This window comes from Panthera tigris, chromosome B3 (genome assembly GCF_018350195.1).
Source record: "Panthera tigris isolate Pti1 chromosome B3, P.tigris_Pti1_mat1.1, whole genome shotgun sequence".
Lineage (NCBI taxonomy): Eukaryota > Metazoa > Chordata > Mammalia > Carnivora > Felidae > Panthera > Panthera tigris.
Window position 1 is genome coordinate 71784197 of NC_056665.1, and position 20237 is coordinate 71804433.

The window sequence follows — 20237 nt, forward strand, 5'->3', positions numbered from 1 at the left end:
TAGAACATAAAAATACAACACATTCCCACACTAAAATACAAAAATAACGAAAAATAAAAGTTACAAAAAACCGTAATGTCTATTTGTCCACAATTCAAGTTCTTAGTAACATACACAAAAATGCATGAAAAGAATACATCCTAATGATCAAGAGCTCTGAGACTAGGGTCAGACAGACTTGTTTCACTTTCAAGGTCAACCCCTTTGAGAAGCCAATTCCTCCAAAAACCAGCTATTTCAACAGTAAAATCAGTATCATTGATAGTATTTGTCTCATTGGTGAGGTAGGAGACATAAACAAAGTACAGAAAACATTGACATGGTGCTTGGCACACAGGAAGTGTTGCTGCTGCAGCTGCTGCTACTACTACATCATTTACTATTATTGGTAAATACCAACAACAAAAAAATGGGCCAAGGACACAAACAGGTTATTAGCAAGTACTACTAAAGGTTTAAGGAGATTTTTTTAATTCAACATCACTAAAATGAAAACATAAATGAAATCAATTACCATACTTCATTTACCAAATAAGCAAAAATATTTTAAACTTGGAATGGTCATATTTATACATTTTTTCTATGAATTGGTTCCATTATTTTCAGCGGACAATGGGACTTTTTTTTATCAAAAGCCTTAAACCTGTACACATTCTTTGGCTCAATCTCACTTTTGAGAACTCATCTGAAGCAAACAAGGATTTGGACATATTAACAGTGAAAAATTAGAAAATAAGTGCCTGACAATATAGGACTGGATTAATGAATTTCAGTACATCAATCTGATTAATACAAGCAGCAACAATTATTTAAAAATGACAACGTACTGACATTGAGAGATGTTCAAGATGCTAAGGAGCACACATGATATACAGCTGTCCCATGAACAACACAGGAGGCAAGGGGCACCAACGTCCCCACTGTGCAATAAAAAAGCCAAACGGAACTGGACTCCCCAAAAACTGCTGACTGGAAGCCTTACCAATAAGTTTATTAACACGTATTCTGTGTATGTTATATACTGCATTCTTACAATTAAGAATTAATTGTAATTAAGAGAGATTGAGATTCTCTACCTCCCCCCATCCCCCGCTCACATGCTCCTTAAAAATAAGGAAAAAAGTTACTAAAATCCTAAGAAAAGGGGCGCCTGTGTGGCTCAGTCAGTTGAGCATCTGACTTTGGCTCAGGTCATGATTTCACGGCTCGTGAGTTCGAGCCCCGTGTCAGGCTCTGTGCTAACAGCTCAGAGCCTGGAGCCTGCTTCCCATTCTGTGTCTCCCTCTCTCTCTGCCCCTAATCCACTTGCATTCTGTCTCTGTCTCTCTCAAAAATAAATCCTAAAAAAAAAAGTTTTTTTAAATCCTAAAAAAAAAAAAGTTTTTTTAAATCCTAAGAAAAATGCTTACATTTATATCTTATAATCCTTGCGTTATAAATAATATATATAAATATATATATAAATATAATGCATTTATATTTTATAAATGCTTGCATTTATATTTTAAAAACCCACATGTAAGTCGAACCATACAATTCAAATCCATGTTGTTCAAAGGTCAACTGTAGAAGTTATCTAAATTACTAAGTATTAGACATCTCAGGATGTAGTAATATTCTTAATTTTTTAAGTACTTTTTCCTTGATTTTTCTTCAACAACCATATTGCTTTCATAATTCGTCATTCTGCAAAGATAGCTTAATGCAACATTGCAATTCAAAGATTATAATGCACAGCTTGGCCTAGAATAAGCAAAGATTTCTATAACCCACCCTCCCCCCACAAACAAGTTGTAATGGTTGAGTGCTTCCCTTCCACAAAGACCAATTCAAAACTATATAAAATTTTAGAAAATGGGCATCTCTCAACCAAATTTTTCACTGGATACTGTGTTTCACAAATTCAAGGTATCTCATTAGTAGTCCCAACAGAGACAGGTACTTCTCTCCACATTTCAACCTTCATTATCAACTGTTGGCATTATTAAATAGTTACCTGTCAGTTTCAGTCAGAGTTACATCAGACTTAAGGAAATAAGGGGGTTAGGTAATGCCTGGCTGGCTCAGTGGGTAGAGCATGTGACTTGATCTGAGTTGTGGATACAAGCCCCATGCTGGGTGCAGAGATTACTTAAAAATAAAAGAAGAAAAAAAGCAAACCTCAGCATTTTAGAAGCGTATTGTATTGTTCTTGTTTTTAAGTGTTTTTTCATTTATTTTTGGGAGAGCCAGAGCATGAGTGGGGGAAGGGCAGAGAGGGAGACACAGAATCAAAAGCAGGTTTCAGGCTGAGCTTGTCAGCAGAGCCTGACACAGGGCTTGAACCCACAAAATGTGAAATCATGACCTGAGCCGAAGTCAGATGCTTAACCAACTGAGCCACCCAGGCAATCCCGTTTGTTTTTCCTAAAAAAGGGAAGGCTGCTACTTTCATTTATTTTTGAGAGAAGGGTGCCTGGGTGGCTCAGTGGGTTAAGTGTCTAGCTCTTGGTTTCAGCTCAGGTCATGATCTGGTTCATGGTTTCAAGCTCTGTGCTGACACTGTGGAGCCTGCTTGAGATTCTCTCTCTCTGCCCCAACCCCACTTGTTCTGTCTCTCACAAAAATAAACAAAAAATGATCTGAGGGAGAGAGAGAGTGAGAGAGAGGGCGCACCCAAGAGTGGGGGAGGGGCAGAGAGAGAGAGAAAAAGAGACAGAGGAGGGGGAGAGAATCTCAAGCAGGTTCCATGCTGTACAGAGCCTGATGTAAGGCTCATCCCATGAACCACGAGATCACGACATGAACCAAAATCAAGAGTCCGACCCTTAACCTACTGAACCACCCAGGTGCCCCAAAGCCTATCATATTCTTTTTTTTTAATATATGAAATTTATTGTCAAACTGGTTTCCATACAACACCCAGTGCTCATCCCAAAAGATACCCTCTTCAATACTCATCACCTACCCTCCTCTCCCTCCCATCCCCCATCAACCCTCAGTTTGTTCTCAGTTTTTAAGAGTCTCTTATGCTTTGGCTCTCTCCCACTGTAACCTCTTTTTTTTTTTTTTCCTTCCCCTCCCCCATGGGTTTCTGTTAAGTTTCTCAGGATCCACAAAAGAGTGAAAACATATGGTATCTGTCTTTCTCTGTTATAAGCCTATCATATTAACTAGACTAGCTTCTACATAGCAAAACTCCCCTTCAACAAACATCTACTCATTCTGGGAATTTTTTTTTAAATCTTCTTATTCTTGAGAGAGAGAGAGAGACAGAGTGCAAGTGGGAGAGGAACAGAGAGAGGGAAACACAGAATCTGAGCTGTCAGCACAGAGCCCAATGGGAGCTTGAAGTCACAGTACAGTTCATGACCTGAGCTGAAGTTGGACGCTTAACCTAATGAGCCACCCTGGTGCCATTCTGGGGATGTTTCAACCCATTTCAAAAAAAGAGGTTCCCAAATCTACAAGTATCAAACAAGTATTAGGATTATGTAAAAGAATGCTTTTCACAGGAAAAGAAATAAGAGCGACATTTCATAGTTACTTCAGTAAAGTCAATAAACCTTGACCAAACACTAAAACATCAAGGACACATGCAATATATAAAATAATTAAAAAAAAAAAATACAGGAAGTACTTATTTCTAGTATCACTGAGAACCTATGTGCATAATAGTGACAAAATGGTTAAGGTGCACATGAACTCTTGATCAAGAGAACAGTATCTTTATACTTGAGATTAATGCTTTAAATATTAGGGATCTGTCTTAAATCAGCAATTTCCCTTAAGTGGTTCAGTAAGTAACACTCAAAAGAAAACAGTAGCATGGCAATCTGTGTGTGTATGTGTATATATATATAATATACAGTAGTTTTGTATGTCTGAATATTCTCTTTAAACGTGGGGAAAAGGTAAAAATGTTCCTAAGTATTATAGTCACGGATCCACATTGATAGGCAAAATTATGTTTTTCAAACATTTCTCTTTTCAGCTATCATTTATCACCAACAAATATTTGATTACTAGCTTCAGTGGTATCCACAAATTATCTACCATTTATCAAATTACCCGTCTGAATTACTTGATTCTTAATCCTATTTATGAGTCATTATTTCAATTTTTACATTTTTTCTATATTGTATTACTGCAAATTCACATACCATGATCCCCAACTTTCCCCTCAAACACCAAAAAACCCTCTTGCCACAAAGCCCATCAAAATGTCTACATCACAAGTAAGCAATAATAAGGGAATGCAAGTGGTCTAGACCAGTACTTTTCTTTGATGTGCCCATCAGTTCTAGGATAGGGCATAAAATTCTGTATTTCTACGAAACTTCCAGGTTATGATGATGATGATGATGATGACAATGATGATGATGATGATGTTGCTGCTGGAGCACAGACCATATTCTGAATAGCAAATAGAAAGTGATACTTATTCACAAGATTTCATTTCTTTTTTATCTTGCAATTGAGTTCCAACAAATTATACTTTTCAGTTATAAAATTTATACTGTTTTATTTTACTTATTTTTTTTAGAGAGAAACAGAAAGAGCGTGTCGGGGCAGGGGGGAGGCAGAGAGAGAAAGGAAGGCTTCATGTTCAATGCGGAGCCCACACGGGGCTCAATCCCACAACTCTGGGATCATGACCTGAGCCAAAATCAAGAATTGGATGTTCAACTGACTGAGCCACCCAGGCGTGCCCAAAATATATTTTTTAAAGTCTACCATGGAGAGAGGTGTTTGGATAATCAGGATTTTTCAGTATTTACCAATACTGTGCCTTTTTTTAATGTTACACCCCAGCTGGATCTGGGGAACCACTCAGCTGTCAAATCAAATGTATTAGTTTTTATACAGTAATAGATATGCATAATCACAGTCACTTAATGTAACAGACTGTAAATAATCAAGTCAATCGAAGTCAGGCTGTCACCAAATGAGTTTGTCAAACTGATGATAAAATTTGTCATAAAATTTTAATTTTTTATAAGGAAATAATTTTTAATAAGGAAATGAATTAAAGTTACAACATTCTCCATCACTCAGACCTAAGCAGCTAGAACATGGGATTATACCTAAATTTGAGAACTGACAATAAGATGACCATCTTCTGTTACTCTGAACTCAATTTTATCACCTATGAGAAAAACCATGCCAAGATTCACTCAAATTAACAAAAAACTTTTCTCTAATAAAAGAGCTTCTCTAAGTCCAGAAAGACCAAGCAAAAAAGTAAATCCTTGATTTACTTCAAAATAATGTGAAGCAGAGGGAGTAGATGCAGGTATAGGTGAAACAAGATTACACAAGGACTGTTAAAACTGGAACAAGTTCATGGAAACTGATTATATCCCTCTTTGTGTAAGTTCAAGAATTTTTCACAAAATTGAAACAGCATCAAATATCCACATACATGTATATAAAAATATAAAGCACTTATAAAATTTTAGTTTTAGGACTGTTCAATTGTGTATAAAAGGGAAAAATGGCAAGAACCTAAGTGCCCCAAATAATAGTTTTAAGTAAAATATTGTTTAAGTATGCAATGTATGCAGCTATTAAAATTCTTAGATTATCTAATTTTATGTTAATATTATATTCACATCAAGACATTTTTTCTACTTGAATGTTATGTGCTGTATGTATGACATGACTTTCTGAAAAGCCTATGTATGCATACTCCTGGAGAGTAACTTTTTAAGAAAATGACAAAGTTCTTCCAAATTTTGTCTACAGCCCCATTCCAGGAAACACAACCCATGTCCTCAAATTACAATTCAACTCATTCCACCACAGCCAAACCTATTTCTTTAGTTTTTTTCTAATGTTATTTATTTTTGAGAGAGAGAGAATGCAAGTGGGGGAGGGGTACAGAGAGGGGGAGACAGATTCTGAATGAAGCAGGCTCCAGGCTCTGAGCTGTCAGCGCAGAGACCAGTGCAGGGCTCAAATTCTTGAACCACAGGAGATAGTGACCTGAGCCCAAGTCCCCTAACTGGATGACCCACCCAGTTGCCTCCAGCCAAACCTATCTTAAAACTGCATTTCAACTTAACTACAAAACTGTTTACTAAACCCCTACCATAGGCCTTAGCTATTTAACTTCAGTCACAGAATCTGAAGAATTGAAGCATTTCTACAAAAGGAGTTAAGTTTTTAAATTAGAAACGAAATAGTGTTGCTCATTATAGTCCTCAGTCTAGGCACACAGCAAGCTTCCTTCCAACCTTAAATCCCTCCTTGCCCAGAGGTAATCAATGTTTTTTCACATGTAGCTTTCCAGATATTTCTCTCACACCTTTACGTAGAAGACAAAGTTCTTAATACGTGTGCTGTCAAAAAGTGCTCGAGTATTTAGTGGGGGGAAAGCCTGAAGGGCCAAGAGAGGGAAAACACCAGTGAGGAGATGACCTTTGAGCGAAGTGAGGAACCTAATCTTAGGAATGTCTCAGGGAAGAACATTCCAAGGAAAGGCTCTGAGACAGGACCATCTAGTGTGTTCAAGACTCAGTAAGGAGGCAACGTGGCTAGAGCATACTGTGTGTATACTATCAGTAAAGAGGAGCACAACACATCATGTACTTTGTTAAATCACAGTGAATTTTTAACACTGAAAATAGGGAGCTATTAGTTGAGTTTCAAGAAGAAACTCCTTCAGGCAATACATTTATCAAGCATTACATTTCAGTAGGACCAATGCAGCTACCACAACTGGTGGGAGGGGCAAAAAAAACCTAAACCTATTCCAATGGTGCACCAGACAATGACAGCTTGAAACTGGACCAAGGAACGGCAGTATGGGTCAATTCTTGTATTTTAAAGGAAGCAATGACAGTATATTTCACAAGGCCAAAGGTAAGGTATGAGAGAAAACAGATAAGGATGGCTAACCAACATCTGACCTAAACTGACATAAAAACTGGAGTTTCATTAACTGAAACAGTCAACACTGGTTTGAGAGAATTGCAAGAGCCCAGCTTTGGACTTTTAAGTTGATACACTTAAAGGGAGTAGTCAGCCAGGCAGTTAAACAGATTGGCAAGTCATTCAAAAGAGGCCGAGGCTGGTGATGGAACCATGGGAATAATTAGCTTATAAATGGTATAGAAAACCATCCGACTGAATGAAGTGACCCAGAAACAGAACAAAAACCGGAAAGCTAAGTAAAAAAACGTTTCAAGGAGGAAAATGGCTCCACTGGTTAAATCATACCAACAGTGATGAGGACTTAAAAAGACTGCTGGATTTGGCAACACAACCCTCTAGGATGTGTATTTTTTTAAACCATAAATACAAATATTTATTTGACTAAAACTCACTTTTAAAGTATATTTACCTCCTCAAAAGAATACTGTCACATCCAAATATTTTATAAGATTATACCACAAAGCTACATCTAAGTAATTCATTACCTTGGACACTTCATTATGCCATTTAACCTAAGTTAAAATATGTAACGATATTTAGCTGGAAACTCTTTAAAAATGGAGGTCCAACACAATTAGGTGAGGGTAACTTTAACCCAATAAAGATTTGTTTTCCATAAACACTTCAATATGTCAAGTAAAGGTCAACCTAGTATGATTAAGAGTTGAAATCTGTAGGCCTAACTGCCTGAGTTAAACCCATGTGTCACCATTTACTAAGTATGTCTAACTGGGCAAATTTTAAAAATTCTGTGCTTCAATATTCTCATCTCCAAAATGTGAATACTTATACAAAGATTACGATCATGATTTAAAAAGTTCACACAAGGGTGCCTGGGTGGCTCAGGTGGTTAGGCATCTCACTCTTGACTTTGGCTCAGGTCGTGACCCCAAGGTCGTGGGATCTAGCCCTGCTCTGTGCTGAGCATGGAGCCTGCTTAAGTTTCTCTCTGCCCCCTCCCCCTCTAAAATAAATTAAGAAAAGTTACAAGAATTTTAACACTGATGAACACAAACATGGTAAAGTGTCCATATTATCGCTTCCAAAAGGAAAAAACTGTGTGTCTACTTCATTTTTCTTTTCAAATAGGGAAGCAATCCTATCATGTCTGAACCAAAGGGGTTGTCAGAGAAGTAACCAGTTAATTCCTACAATCTGATCAACCTGCCCTCTTAAAACTACTTACATCTGCTCAGTAATACATGCCCCCCCAAAAAACTCATTTGAAAAACCTGGGCAAGTAGGATTATGTGCTTTTTTTAAGAGATTAACCAGATAGTGACCATTCTGATTGGCTACTCTGGTAACTCTTCTAATTTATTGTCCTCTTTGAACTTTGTCCTCATTACTAACATTCCCCATACAATAGCCAGAAGGAAATTCCAAAGAAATAGGATCTCAGCATTCTCAAGTTCCTTCAAAAGACTCCTTTTCTTCCCAGAATAATCTAGATATTAAATGTGGCCCTACAAGGACCTATATACTATGCTTGGTACTTGCCTATCTTTCCAATTATTTCTTGCTCTGAAGCCAAGTTTTTTCTCCCAATCATCTGTGCTTTTAGGTAGGATAATCCACTTCCAGATCTTAATTTCAACACTAATTCCTTTAAGGTCTCTCACTGGCAGCACCCTCCCACCTCCATACTCTAAATTTGGTTCTCTTCCTATCATCTCACCCTGTTCTTTTCCTTCTAGATTATAAAATGCTCAATGATCTATAATAACAAAGAGGGCTAGGGAACAATGTTTTGTTCATCCCTATATGCCCCAGCCTAACAGTGATTTTCAGAATAAGCACTCAAATGTCTACCTCACAAAGCAGTATTTAAATTGCTTTCTCCTACTCTTAACTCTAATCTGCTCCTTTTGTTTACCCAACATCTATCAGCTCCTCTCTAATCCCAATTACACTGCTTTTGAGGAGGCCAGCTCATTATTTTTCTGTGTATTTGAGTATCTTATCACCTACTTCTAATCTCACCCTCCTCTAAGCCCTTTCCACACTATTACATTTCTAAAATGAAAATCTGATCTCACTCCCCAGTTTAAAACCTCAATAGCTCACCAATGGTTTTGGATAAAATAAAAACTCCCTGGCATGGCATTAAAATTTTTATAATCTGGCATTATTAATTCTAAGGTTCACTTCAGTTCCTTCTCTTAGAAGCATTTCCTGACTGGGGCACATGGGTAGCTCAGATTGGTTGAGCACCTGACTTTGGCTCAGGTCATGATCTCATGGTTTGTGATTTCGAGCCCTACATCGGGCTCCCTGCCCCGATCAGGGAAGAGGCTGCTTCAGAATCTCTATCCCTCTCTGCCCCTCTACTGCCTGCACACTCTAACATTAAAAAAAAAATTTTTTTTTAAAGCATTTCCTGACCTTTTAAGAGTCAATGAGGTACTCATTTTTGCATACTTTTTATAGAATCTATGTTTACCTCTTAATCACATGGTGACATCTCATTCACCCATTTCCCTCACAAGGTTATGAGTCCCTGAAGAACTACACCTTTTTGTATCTCCCAAACTGTAACACAAGATAAATTTGTAGCATGAACAGGAAAGAGCATATAGCGAACAGAAACCACACAATGACAATGACAGAGAGTTAACAGGTAAAAATAGCTTTCCTACAATAAAGGCCATCAATAGTACTTGGACCTATTAAAATTTTCCATTCCTGTTCCGTATAACCTCAGTACAGTTCATAGAATTTCTCCCATTCTGGTTTACTTTGAGGATGTCTTCAGTGTTCACTTTAATCGGACTTTATTCTTTTAGTACAAGCAAGGGATGTATGTTAATGACCCTAGTACCACACAGCATTCAATAATGCGTTTAAAAATCATTTTACTTTTTAACCTCAGTTCAAAATCTACTAGAGCAACTCTAAAGTGAGTTATCAAAATATTCCACTGTTGTCAGTAAAATACTAGACGATGCTAAATTTCTTAAGTCTTTAGGTTCTCATTCCTTCCTAGTACTCTTGGGAACACACCAGATTCCCCAACATTTAGCTGGGTCCCAAGTCATCACTGAAAGAGGTCAGCCCCAGATCTTTCCTAATTTGGATACAGGTTAGATTTCACTTTCTGAGATTAAAAAGCCTAGCTATCCTTTTTTAAAAAAACTCCCAGTGAGACAGCATTTATTATTACAGGATGTTTCTTACAGCTTGATTCATGTTAAATTTTATTAAGAATAAACAGAATACAATCCACAACGCAATGAAGATTACTCCGAATGACACTAATTAGCAATAATCTAAGGAAGAAAAAAAACACGTAGTATGTCCACGTCTTGTTGCTAATAAAAACAAGCCATTTTCATTCTAAAGTATATATAACCTTCAGCTGCTCTTTCCAATTACCAAAATTTCTCAGTCAGCCCAATTACAAACTCATAATTCCATCATAGTTTACAAAAAACTGAGGTGGCATCCCTTGGGAAACATCTGAGATACACAAAAATCTCAACCTAAACATTTCCAGAAGCTACCACCTACACCGTATCAACTAGACTTAAAGGGGTGTATTTCCTAGACTTTGCAATGAAACCAAGTGGACCTCACACCTCTTACCATCACCCAGGAAGGGTGTGCATCTGTTCCGAAGGCCCCCCTGGCTCCAGGTCATCCTGGCTGCTGCTGTTCCAGGCTGGGCATCCATGTTGCTGCAGCTTGTGGTTTGTGAGGGGTAGTAGTGTACAGGAAAAGCAGGATGGGATTTCAAGGGAAACAGGAGGAAGATGGCTTTCTGGGAAAATGCCATCACCATTATAGGTGTTAAGTAGTACCACACACATTTTATTGCAGCACAGTTTAAAAATTTAACAAATGAAAGATTAAAAATAAAAAAACAAAAATAAAAAATTAAAAATACAGACGTCCAGAGATGCTCTAAAACAGTTAAGTTAAAGATCAGGAAAAATAAGGTCACAGACTTAACAGCCAGTAAAATTCTTTCGAGCGTGGGGAAGGGGATGAGGGCAAGGGTGGGGTTGGGAGAGAAAAGGTTTATGTGATCAATCCACTTAAAAATGCTAATGCCTTCACTTTCTCTCCCAAGATGTAAAACTCCAAAGTCAATCAGGAGGCCGGAGAAATTCTTATGAACATTCAGAAAAACTCGATTTTAATCCGGTTAAAAATCATCAGTGTCATCATCATCATCATCATCACCATCATAAGTATAATAATAATAAATAATAATAGTAACTAGTAACAACAATAAAAAGGAAATCAGCGGAAAGTCAGGAAAAATGTAAAAAAAAAATTGGAATAACTTACTGTAGCTGAAGATCAAAAAAATCTCACTGTAAAAAAACAAAAATAAAAATAGCCCAGATTAGAAAAACGGGAGGTGCAAAAATGTCAAGTCAGTAAAGTTCATTTCTTTTCTTTCTCCAAAAGCAGTTTCCACAAAAACCGCAAGGGTAAAGTTCTCAGTAGCAGACAAGCAAAGCCCTTTCCACATCATCAATCAATCTTAAAAATACACGAGGAAGTAGAGAGGTCAGTTTATGAGAGGCTAAAAGGCTCCTCCTCCTCTAACCCAACTGCTGCAGAAAAAATAGAAATAGAAATTTTAAAAATTACATCTTAAATCCAAGGCCCGTTTTTGGAAACAATTAAAAAAAAAACACCTGTAAATTTGCCGTAGTGCACACCAAGTTGCATCATTATGTTTAAAATGTCTTTATAAAATCAGTTTTGGAATGGGAATGTGTGTGTTCTGGAAGGGTGGGGAAGGGAGGTTAAAAATCAAAGCTGAGCTCCAGTGAGTAGGGATGGGGTTCGCCTTGCTGCCCTGTGAAAGGAGAAGGGACAGATTGAGTCAGAGTTCCTCAGAAATGTTGTGCCCTAAACCCCCAAGACAGAAACATCTGTCCACTGCATCTAAAACATTTTGGTAAAGCATAACATTACACTGGGATGGGAAAGCCTCTACAGAACCATCCCCTCCTCCAGTGACTGTCTTCACAATTCTTCAATTATCAGTAGGTGACTAAAATTTACTAAATATATGCCTATATTCCCAAAAGGGTCTAAAAAAACAAAAATCTACAACTGAATGTTCATCTTGAACATCAGCAGTTTGGGCAAGGAAATTATAGAAAAACCAGGCCAAAAGAGATGAAGAAGTGAGCATAAGTCAAATATCAAGATTATGAAGGGGGAATGGTCTACCACGAAGATACATACTAGAGATGATATCTATTCTCAAAACTAGTAAGTGATCGAACTACAAGACCTGGTAGATTCTACAAAAAGGGGAAAGGTGTTTTAAATAAGAAGCACATCATAAAAATAAATAAGGAGCTCATCATTCCACTCACTGACAATAGAAAAACCACAAATGAAGGACAAGATTATTAGAGCTACTGAATATTTAATGTCATAAAATAGGTGAAAAAATAAATTATGGTCCTTGAGGAATTTGTTTCTGTGGTCCCACTGTTTATAAGCCAGTATACACAGCTAATTCCAAGATATGAAATCCAAGAATCTGATACATAACACCCACTGAAACATACATGACCAGATTGGCTGTTTCATCAGGTAAGATTTGAAATTAGATTGTAGGTCTTCTGAGCAAATAAGGAACTGGTTGCCCTCACATTTCAGTATTCGGCCAAATGTCAGTAAACTAAAACATCTTATGCTGAGCTTTTAAAGTGTTCCTTACATCAATTATGTGTCAATGACTACAGCAACAGAACAGGTACTAAACCTCTAAAATTTTAACTTTTTCAAAGCAGACTAGTTGAGGCATGACAAGGAAGTTACTTTTATACTTGGACTGATGTGTTAAATTGTACAAACTACAGGGGTGTGTGGCTGGCGCAGTCAGAGGAGCATGTGACTCTCGATCTCAGGCCTGTGGGTTGAAAACACCACATTGGGTGTAGAGATTAAAAATAAAATCTTTAAAAAAAAATTATACAAACTATGAAAACAGAAGTTAATATGAAAAGCATTCACAATTCTGAAAATCTTCCAAAAGGTTATGTTAAATAGATGAGCTATCAACACATAAAAAAATAAATAAATAACTTTAGTGCCTAATTATACCTAGAGAATACTTTGTCCAACCTCTGGGAGGTTTGGATCCCTTCTTCTAAAGGACTATTCTCAAAGTGAGGGTTGCGAACCAGCACCAAGTGGCACTTATTAGAAATGCAAATTCTCAGGGCCCACACCAGACTTAATTAGAAACTCTGGTGGTGGAGAGCCTTGAAAACTATTTCAACTGTTCTTCCCCCCGCTAATTCTAATGTCAGTTCACATTTAAGAACCACTATGAGAGCTTAACTGGTACCCCTTTAGGTATGAGCACTATAAAATAAATCTAAGATCATAACCTATCATAGTAATTGCACCAAGAGAATTAAAAAACTGTACAGTAATCCTTTTCCCCTTAACACACCCCAGCTTTCTATTATCTAAGAAAATACATGCAGTTATACATCTAACAACTAATAGTACTAGCAGTTCTCACCAATTCTCTAATATATCTAATATGTACAAAATCATCATCTTCCCTGATCCCTATGAGTATACTTATTAAGCATGAGTAATGCACTCCAGATAATTAACAAAACTCTTTCAAGACAAAAAAAATGTTAGTAAGGTAGAAAACAATTACTAATATACAAAAACTGCTTTTAATAAAACTTTCTGTACACTTTTCAGCCTCCGTACAACAAATGACGAGTAGAAATCAGACATGAAAATAGGTAAGATGTCTAAGCCCCCTTGTTAAGTATAAAACTGAAAGCCATAAGGTTTAAATGATTTGCTAACGCAATAAAGAGGGTGGGGGAGATAAGGAATAAAGTCTAGTTCTCTTAACTATGTCACTCCCCAGTTAACACCTTAGACAATAACCACTTAATGTGATCTTTAATATTACAATAATGAACTATTTTGGATTTATACTTTTGTTCTTACAGCAGTTCCATTCAAAACAAAGTCGCATGCTATATGAAACCCAGTGAAGACCTCATTACAAATAACAAGGAATATTTAAATTCTCTACAGAAGAAAACAGCAACCACCACCAAGCATTCCCTTGCTACGGGCATGGGAAACACCAGAAGGTCAGGAGACCTGCAACTTAGTCACCCTTCTTAAACCCTTCCTCTTTAGCCATATGAAAATGCTACTAAATCCTACGAATCTAAAAACACCTCTAAAATTGTTTCAGACATGAATTCTGGGGTCAAATCTTTCCAGCTGGATACTAAAGTAATTGCTTCTTTGGTACATGCTGATCCTAAGAAACCCCCTATTTCTAACACCTAGAGGCAAGAAAAGAGCCCTTCAATTAATTTCAATTCTTACCAATAACTGCTATTAAATATTAATTCTTCACATTTCTCTATTTGCCAACGACTTAACCAATCACTACCCTTATCTCATTTCTAACAGTTCTGCAGTGATAAACTTTAGTTTTAAGCCCACTTAATATACGTTTACATTTTTAATGGGCAATGCTTTTAATCCCTATTACAGTATCTACAGAGTGAGGGAATTAACAAATGCATCATTATTCCTGGTAAAAGTACTTTTACCTTCTGTTTCCTGAAGGATGAATTTACCCTGCAGTATTGGTTTAAATTTTGCTTAGTAAGTTTTTCTAACACATCATAAAAAATAAAATCAACTAAATCTTCCCCTTCCCAGAGTATTAAGAAAAAGTGGTTTCTTGGATAAGTGAATGTGATACCTAGAAACCTATGTAATTTTTATAAATTTCGTGAACATTTTTAGTAAATTTCAGGATCTAAAAAGTAGGCACTATAATAGTTTCTTAATAAAAAAGATTTAGATATTTCGGGAGAATTAATGCCAGAATATCCTGAAAATCAAATTTTAAGTTTATTTTAGAATGTTAAATTAATAACAGCTGCAATTCTCGTAACTAATATTTTCCCCAAGTGCAGTTTGGAAATTTCCAGTTACCGCTAGTGGTTGCTGTAATTAGTTTCTTGTAAAGATTCAAATATAGTACTTTTAATACCTACTATTGAAATAGCTAGGTAAAACCACTTGACTAACCAACCTAGTGGTCAAATTCCTTAGTTCCGCTACTGATTTAGTATGACCCTAGTAACCGACACTCTAGAGCCTCAGTTTCTGTCTGAGAAAGATAGTAGTACCTACCTCAAGCAAAGTTCCACTAACTTATATATTTCAAGTGATTTGTAACCTGCAGATAAAAAGTAAGCCAGCTTTAATTATTACTGTTAATATGCAAACGATCACAATTTTTAAAAAATAGAATTGAAAGTAACTACTTCGAGGTCCGCCATTGCTCAGAGAGGTGTAAAAAAGTAATCGGCAAAACGTTAAATCTATTGTTATATTTACTACTCATACCCTGCGGCACGCTCCAGAATTTAAAGGCTTGCGGTACAAGATTTACTCGGTAACCCTTACCCATCCCCCGCCCAATTTTTAAATTTAACAGGAGGCATCGACATTACAGGAACTTCCACTGCAATAAGAAGCATCTCGATCTTCCCTTTCATATCTCTCCTGGAGTCCTCATGGTCGTAGAAAATGAAAGGAAGCAGCCGTTAACACAGAAAGAGCGAAAAAGAAAAAGGACATTTCCCCTGCCGATCGTGGCCCAGAGGACACCAGGTTAAATCTACGCAAGGGCTGAGGCCTATAAAACTCTGTCCTGCATAAAACCTAATGGCCCAACGCAAATTGAATAAATGGGGGCCTAGTTACTCTACCGAGGGTAGGGTTCCCTCTTCTCTCCCACACCCCTTCGCGCTCCGGGAGGAACCCAGCGCCTGCCCTGCTTCCGCCCCCTCCACTTACCAGGAGGGGGGAGGGAGAAGGGATTCGATTCTGAATCTCCTACTCCCGAGTTCTACGTGGAGAAGCCAACTGCTGCTCGAGGTCGACAACGCGGCCACAACCGCTCAGTCTTCGTCTCTTCACAAAATGGCCCCCGAGTCTCCTCTGCCGCCGAGGCGAAGGCCTAGCCCCCGCCCCGCTCCCGAGAATCCTGCTATTGGCTGCGACTTTTCTCGCTCCCGCTTCTAATTAGACAGTTCTACTGCTCTTCACAACGCTGCCCAATCACAACCAGTAGTGGGTTAGACTATTGGGGAGAATTTCCACATGCGTGGGAGAAACTAGTTTGCAAATGGCTACTTTTCCTGTCATTTATCACCTGAGAAGTGCTTATTGGTCACTGTACCTGACGAAGCGCTGGGTGGAAACTCGTCTTTGTATCGCGCACCGCTTCACATCCGGGTATCCGGGAGGTCTGATTGGCGGCCGCATTCTCCTATCTCTGCTCCTTAGATCTCCAAGTAGAAGGCCCGCCCAGATCTCGGAATTCCCGCGGCGTGGGGGCGGGGAAGGATTGAGGGATTTTTTTAGATAGCAGGCTGGAATGAACTGCCCTAGCCTCGGGTCAAGGAAAAAGGTGACGCACCTACTGAATCCTCCACCGAATGTGGGTAAAGAGAGGACTTTTCTTAGAGAGGAAAGGGAGCAATGAGGATCAGGCTGCCGAAAACAAACCAGCCCTGCAGTTTTTCCAACCCAAGTCCCTTCTCAGTTCTAGACCCGAATGTCAGCCCTTTCCTGGACAACTCCACTTGTCAGCCTGTCAAGCCTTGCTTCAGACAACCCATATCTCAGCCAAACCAACTAACTTCCTTATTCCTTTCCACTACAAAAAGTAAAGAAGTCCAAAGTGCTGGCCTGGAATACTAGGCCCACCCTCTGGCCTCAAGTCATCCTGCTGATACCCTAGTGCCAACCAAATTGGCTTACCCCTCCATCTCCTCTCACCGTCCAAATCTGGTCCCTCAAGTCCCCTCATCTTGAAATGGCCTACCACCTACTCCCTGGGGTTACCGCCTGCCAGACCCTCTGGTTATATTATAGCAGCCATGAACGCAATCAAAATAGCTCCAGCTCTACTAAGAATGGGGGAGATTTCTTTACACAGTTAAGGAAAGGAGGATGCAGAACACCTGATAATGTGATTTCATCTGTATCCATCTTAAGGGGTAAATGTATAAGTGAATGCAGTTTTATGCATTAGTTTTGAATTAATTCTGAATTGCAGAGAGATTCACAATGAAGCTAGCTGTTAACCTGTCAAATGACAAAACAATTTATTAACTAGCTTGATGTCTTTCCTTCAAGAGAAAACAATCCACGGATTGGGAGAATACGGTGCCTCACAAGCAATGTCTACCCGGGACGTTTGGGCAACGGCGACTTTTACGTAGCATTGGAAGAGGCAACTCAGAAACAGGATTGGGGTTGCATATCTGACCTTATTTAGAAAGGTCAAGGAAAAAGAAACAAGTTTAGAGGCCAGAGCTGGCTTGACGTTTGGGGATTGGCTAACAGGGTATATAGCATTTCCGGTCAAGCAGAATTTATAGGGTACACCTGGAAGGAGGGACTCCATCTTGGATCTAGAAATTTATTTCAACATGCCCTTGGGGAGCAGACTTTATCTTTTTCAGTGGTATGCCTTGTTATACTGCTTGAATTTTTTGGCTATATGCTTTTAAGCAAATTTGGAAACAAAATCTAAGCATGTAAAAAAACATACTCAATTATTAACATAGTTCGCTTCCTGGTGGGAGAATTACAGGCACTTTTTGTTTTATTTGTTGGGTTGTTTCTTTGTTTTACTTGTTCTTTTCTGTATTTTCCAAATTGTCAACTTTAAACAAGTAACCAGAGGAAAACATCCTACAAGTGCTTGAAGCCTCAGCTCAAGCTGAGGTTGCATTTGAAACTCTCTCATAGTGCTGTGGTTAATTTTACAGTCTTGTCCCGGATGGTAAGTTGTTTTGTTTTGTTTTGTTTTTCTTAATTTTTATTATTGAAGTATAATTGACAATGTATTCATTTCAGGTGCACAACCTAGAGATTTGACAGTGCCATACATTATGCTGTGCTCACCACCCACAATAAGTATAGTTACCAAACAATGTTTTTCCATTATGGTAGCCTGTATTCACTATGCTGTACTTTTCAAGTCTCTGGCTTATTTCTTTTATAACTGGAAGTTTGTATCTCTTAATCCCATTCACCTATTTCACCTATCCCACCTACTCCCTCCCCTCTGGCAATCACCAGTTCTCTGTATTTATCAGTCTCTTTCTATTTTTTATTTTTTAGATTCCACACATAAGTGCAATCATATGATATTTGCCTTCTCTGTCTGATGTATTTCCCTTAGCATAATACTCTGTAGGCCCAGCCATGTTGTCACAAATGACAACATCTCATTCTTTTTAATGTCTTATAAATATTCCATTGTGTGTGTATATGCATACATATACCTTCATCCATTCATCTATTGAAGAACACTTAGGTTACTTCCATATCTTGGCCGTTGTAAATAATGCTGCAATACACATAGGGGTGCATAGATCTTTTCCAATTAGTGTTTTTGTTTTCTCGGGATAAGTACCCAGTAGTGAAATCACAAAAGTTTAATTTTTGAGAGAGAGAGAGAGAACACGCACACAAGTGGGGGAGGGGCAGAGAGAGAAAATCCCAAGCAGGTTCTTTACTATCAGCACAAAGCAGAGTGCTACACAAGGCAAGGCTCGATCCCAGAATCCTTGAGATCTTGACCTGCCCTGACCAGGCACCCCAGGGGGTTTTCTTTTCTTCATATCCTCACCAACACTTACTTCTAGTCCTTTTGAAACTAGCCATTCTGACAAGTATGAAATGATCTCTTTGTGGTTTTGATTTGCATTTCTCTGATTAGTGTGTTGGACATCTTTTCATGTCCATTGGCCATCTGTATGTTTTCTTTGGAAAAATGTATATTTAGGTCCTCTGCCCAATTTTAATTGGATTTTTTTTTAGTGTTGAGCTAAGTTCTTTTTTTTTTTTTCTTAATTAAATAGACTCCATGGCCACCATGGGGCTTGAACTCAAGACCATGAGATCAAGAGTCACATGTTCTATTGACTGAGCCAGCCAGGTACCCCTATAAGTTCTTTCTATATTTCAGATGTTAACTCCTTATTGGATATATATTGCACAAATATCTCCTCCCATTCAATAGGTTACCTCTTTTGCTGATGGTTTCCTTTGCTGTGCAAAAGTTTTTTATTTTGGTGTATAAATAGTTTACTTTTGCTTTTGTTTCCCTTGTCTGAGGAAACATTATCCATAAATATGTTGCTAAGGCCAGTGTCCAAAAGATTACTGCTTGTATTTTCTTTTAGGAGGTTTATGGTTTCAGGTCTCATGTTTAGGTCTTTAATCCATTTTTATTTTATTTTTGTGTACGGTATAAGGAAATGGCCCAGTTTCATTCTTTGGCACACTGCTGTCCAGTTTTCCCAGTACCACTTATTAAAGAGATGGTCTTTTTCCCATTGTATATTCTTGCCTCCTTTGTCATAGACTAATCAACCATATACGCGTGGGATCATTGTGGAATTTTCTGTTCTGTTCCGTTGATCTGTGTGTCTGTTTTTATGTCAGTACTATACTGTTGCAATTGCTATAGCTTTGTACTATATCTTGAAATCTGGGATAGTGATATCTCTAGTTTTGTTCTTTCTCAAGATTGCTTTGACTGGTTGGGGTTTTTTGTGGTTCCATACAAATTTTAGGATTATTTGTTCTAGGTCTATGAAAAATACTATTAGTATTTTGATAAGGATTGCATTACATCTATAGTTTGCTTTGGCTAGTTTGGACATTTTAATAATGGTAATTCTTCCAATCCATGATCATGGCATATCTTTCCACTTGTTTATGTCTTCAATTTCTTTCATCAATGTCTTACAGTTTTCATAGTATAGGCCTTTAACCTCCTTGTGTAAGTTCATTCCTAGGTCTTTTATTCTTTTTGGTGCAATTATAAATGGGATTGTTTTCTTAATTTCCTTTCTGCTAGTTCATTGTTAGTGTGTAGAAATGTGACAGATTTCTGTATTTTTAACTTAGTATCCTGCAGCATCGCTGAATTTATTTGTTCTAACAGCTTTTTTGGTGGAGTCTTTAGGGTTTTCTCTAGGTAGTATCATGTCATCTGCAAATAGGGACAGTTTTATTTCTTCCTCACAAATTTGGATGCCTTTTAGCTCTTGTCTGATTTTCACAGCTAGGACTCCAGTATAATGTTGAATAAAAGTGGTGAGAATTGATATTCTTTAATTTTTTTTAACATTTATTTATTTTTGAGACAGAGAGCATGAACAGGGGAGGGTCGGAGAGAGAGGGAGACACAGAATCTGAAACAGGCTCCAGGCTCTGAGCTGTCAGCACAGAGCCCGATGCGGGGCTCA

General features: G+C 37.9%; 1 protein-coding gene across 11 annotated transcripts in view; it reads right to left on the minus strand.

Annotated features, from left to right (window-relative positions):
- Nucleotides 1–15915, minus strand: part of HNRNPC (heterogeneous nuclear ribonucleoprotein C) — a 54633-nt gene extending 38718 nt beyond the window's left edge. For 2 of the 11 annotated variants that reach the window (XM_015541695.2, XM_015541694.2), the window contains exons 1-3: nt 15760–15915; nt 15091–15136; nt 11212–11237 (exon numbers count right to left, since the gene is read on the minus strand). The gene's annotated coding sequence lies outside the window, so the exon portion shown is untranslated. Of the gene's footprint in view, nt 1–10496; nt 11114–11211; nt 11238–11567; nt 11732–15090; nt 15137–15759 lie in introns of those variants that run through there. The other 9 variants (XM_007091342.3, XM_015541686.2, XM_015541688.2 and 6 more) reach the window with 8 other exon arrangements.
- Between the last annotated feature and the right edge of the window lie 4322 nt (nt 15916–20237).